The sequence below is a fragment of the Chelonoidis abingdonii genome, chromosome 4, assembly GCF_003597395.2.
Source record: "Chelonoidis abingdonii isolate Lonesome George chromosome 4, CheloAbing_2.0, whole genome shotgun sequence".
Taxonomy (NCBI): domain Eukaryota; kingdom Metazoa; phylum Chordata; order Testudines; family Testudinidae; genus Chelonoidis; species Chelonoidis abingdonii.
Genome location: NC_133772.1, coordinates 154,220,841 through 154,225,157, shown reverse-complemented (window position 1 = coordinate 154,225,157; position 4,317 = coordinate 154,220,841).

The following is a 4,317-nucleotide window of genomic DNA, read 5'->3' as shown; positions in this document are numbered from 1 at the left end:
TTCACTGTGTTCTAAGTATATATTGCAACTTAGTTAGTCCACTTTTAGAAATATACAAAAAGTGGAAATATATCCTGTTTTTACAAACTTCCGTATACCTTCTGCTGTTAGCAGTTGAAACCTCCCCAATTATCTGAACAGCATCGACTCATTATCTTCACAATAAAACCCCATTATGTACCAATTTATCTTCAAATACACTGACTACGCTCTTGTTAGTCTTTGAGAAGAGGAAATACTGATCTAAAAACCTCCATTAGTAAAATGCAAGCTAATCTAATAACTATCTGGTTAGAGTAAATTATTAAATAACAGGGTCAAGTGTTAAAATAAGCAAAGGAGAAATTATCATCTCAATTTGATGTATTCTAGGACTGAAATCTTTCTATGAGCAAGCAGGAATCAGTAAGTTTCAGTGTAAGGCAGTGGTCCCCAACCTTTTCGTCTGGCAGGCGCCAGACGAAGGACCGTGGCGGTGGTGGAGCATCCGCCGAAATGCCACCGAATTTCTGCGGCGTTTCGGTGGCGACGCCTCTCGATGACCCCACTTGCTGCTGACAAGCGAAGTCATCAAGAGGTGTTGCTGCTGAAATGCCGCAGAAATTCGGCGGCATTTCGGCAGACGTTCAACCGCCGGCCAGGATGCAGGCGCATTTAGATGCCCCCATGGGTGCCATGTTGGGGCCCCCTGGTGTAAGGTTTTGGCAAACTTAGTTAAGTCAGCCAATAGTTGGTGTAACAAAATCAAAAATAGAACCATTGCCTACCAGTTCATTTCCAATGCCTTTCCCGTGTATTGTAGCAAACAAGGGAACCTTCGGACAAGTAGCGGTGAAAGCGTACTGCAAGACCATAGCCGGGGGGAAAGTAAAATACAGCTCTTACCAGTATGGGGCCCACTCTGCCCCCCTCCCCCACCCCCGGCAGGGCCTCAGGTGGAATGGGCAGGGCCAGGGTGAAAGGGAGTTACATTTCTTCCTGCTACAGTCCAGAGGCAAGCAACGCACAACTCCTACATATTTCATACCTCCCATTGCATGACTTCGATATAGAAAATAAAGCTGCTACTACCAGTACTGTCTGTAATAAAACTTTAATATTGGAATAAGCCTGAAAAAGTGAAAACTCACTGTCACATTTTTCTCCTTGTCCTCCCTCCTCCTCCTCCAGCCAGGCTGCCGACGCGGCTAGGCTCCGGTTCCCCTGACCCCTTGCACTCAGCAGGGGCTGCAGCGGCTCCACTCTAGCTTGCAGCAGAGAGCAGGGGGACTGGCTGAAGGAGAAGCCTCCCCAGAATGCCTGCTGCCTGCATTGGAACAGTTAATTTCACTCTCAGTTGTTAGGGTCGGGGGAGACCAAGGCAGGGGCAGAATACAATAGGCATTTGGCTGCACAGCTTAAATCCAGAGCTAATAAAAGCCAACTCTATGTATGCCATCAGCTTGTATGTCAACCAGGCCATGAAACAAAAGATGTGAATGAAAAAATACTTCCTTTAGAGCCTGGCCTTACTGAGCACCATAAAAGGTGGTAGAAAAATAACTAAGAGTATTTCTTAGAAATAGCATGTTCATGTAATTAGACTGCATCCTTATTCGTAACCACAGGTGGGGTGGAGTTAAGATTTAATATACTGGCATTTCCTGACTTGTGTATTTAAGAATCCAACCTTAGACTAGCTTTCTTTACGTGGCCATCCTGTCCCACTGCAAGTTTTCTACAATCTTGTAAACTATATATTCTGTGCATGTAAGTTTCAACTTTTGCTTTGGTCAAGCAAGTTATTGGGCTTGATAATAATGGGATGAAATTATACAGGTCAAACTACATGACCTAATGGTCACTTTTGACCTTAAAATCTATGAATCTGTATTGTGCCAGTCAATGTGCATTGAATGAGCTATGACTCTTGCACACACTAGATAATCAAGGTAAGCGTCCAGGTTTTTGCATAGCAGCATCGCCTCATTTGGTGTGCACATACCCTATACTGCTAAGAGAGCTGCTCTTGCACAGGGCAATGTTCTTTTGCTTAGAACATGGATTAAATGCTGTTAAATCATAACTATACCACTGAGCATGCATAGTGAGACTTTTGTATCTTCCTAACATGGTCAAATCAACACAGAATTCAAAGGCACTTCATTTGGTCACTGTTTTCCAGCCACCTGAACTTTCTACTCCTACCCATTCTGGTGATACTTTTGTGTGGCTGTTTTTGGTAATGGCTAAACTGTTAATTTTTTTTTAAATCTTGAACATAAACATCAGGTGGAGGAGGTTTTCAGCCTACAAGGTGTGTGTTTTCCATTATATCCGTTATCAGTCACTCAGAAAACTGACGAGCACCCACAGCAGCTGTCATCCAGTGTAAAGCTGTTTTCAAACGTCTTTTAATGCTTATAATACACTTTAAAAGAAAAATGCTGAGCCATATTCTCAGTATTCTATCTGCTTTATTATCCCATAATGTTACTATGCAACTTACGGGCAGTGTCATCTGCCACCAAGCACGTTCTCAGCTTACGGATCATGGAATGTCCTCCAGAAAAGGAGTGGGATGGGGGGGAGCTGCTTATTTGACAGGTTCCTCAGCTTATATTGCAGTCATGGACAATCTGACGGCAGTACCAACAGCGTGTGGTGGAGCAGCAGAATGATGCTGCTGCCCCTAGAAAATACCAACAATGTCCATAGACAGACCTGGACATGGCAAATGTAGGCCTCTATCAAATAAGATGCAGCCAGTTATAGCCTAGAGGGGCATGCACTTTCATAAGTATCATAAGGAGTCAGGGGCAGTTGCTAGGAGAAGGAACCCCAAACTTAAAGCTACATCCACATTTGCTGCCCTGGTTATTGCAAGTGCTGCAGCAGCCTGGCACGTGGCTTGTGGGGATGAAAGAGTGGGCCTGGAACTGCACACACCTTTCTCAATATAGTCCAGTCACAATGCAGGTGGTTCAGCAACACAGTACCCACTGCAACCTGTTATCAGCATCCTGTGGCAATGGGGATTGGAAGTCCTTAGTCACAATCCTGCGTGCAGACAGCCTGCGACTGATGGCCATTTGTTGGAGACAAATGTTCTGTTTGTATTCTGCGTAGGTGTCAGAGCAGCTTTGTTTAGGGACAGCGCTGCTCTCTGCATAGAGGGAAGGGAATGGAAGATCCCTGGAAAAAAATGCTCTACTCAAACCTGCTGGAGTGCTGGGCCTTACTGGATATCCACTTGTTCTGCTGTCTAAATACAAGGAAGACCCAGCTAAATTTTGCAACTTAGACTGTTCACACCCTTCTCGCCAGAGGTGATAGATCTGAGCATGGGAGTGCTATACTCAGTCTTATATTGAGATGGTACAATATGGATAGTGCTGCACTCAGTGAGACAAGACTTACTGGCAAGTTGCTACTAGAGAAAGAAGATGCTGGTTACACTTATTACTGGAATGGCAAATTTGAGCATGAACCCAGATGCTCTGCTCTTTGCTTGCAAACTGGAGGCACAGCCAAAGGGTGCTAATGCCAGATTTATGCTCCTCATTAGCCTTGCTAACAGGTGTTCTACTTCTGGCATCGGGGCACATGCACTGACAATCCATCCAGATGGGGATAAGGAGGGAGGTAGCAGGTTGGTCCCATGTAATGAACCGATCATTCTGGACAATTTCAATGCCAGGATGGGTTGTGACTGTGCATGTTAGAGCAACGTGAGGGGTTTTCCCAGCACTGATAATATTAAATGACTTGCTACTACTTTCCAAATGTGCTGATTACAACCTACTCCTCACCCATACGTATTTCAGCAGGCCAACTGTAAGACAACCTGCTTGCATTACTGACATAATCAATTACAGTGTATGGTGAAGAGATCACCACCATGTCAGGCTCACTCACCTTATCAGAGGCACCGACTGCTGCTCAGACCCATGGCTCTTGAGAAATCAAATGTCGATGTGTGATTACATTGATACAATACGCCACTGGCAATGGTGTGCAGCCTACACGCTGCAGGGAAACACAGGCTGTGTCACTACATGTCAGTGAAACGCTCTGGCAGGGACGAAGCAGCGGAGAAAGGTTTCAGCAGCTGGAGCCTTTCACTGCACTGGGGAAAGGTGCTGGCAGGGGAGGAGGCAGCAGAGAAGGGCTTAGCCTTTCCCTGCAGCCAGGGTCCTGGCCTGCTGTGGTGAAAGGCTCCTGTAACAGGCCTGGCAGAGCCTTTCACTATGGGGGTGGGGTGGGGGGGAAGGCTCCAGTAGCAGGGAGGCAACAGGCCATAACACTGCTAAAACAACAGTGAAGAGGAGGCAGGGC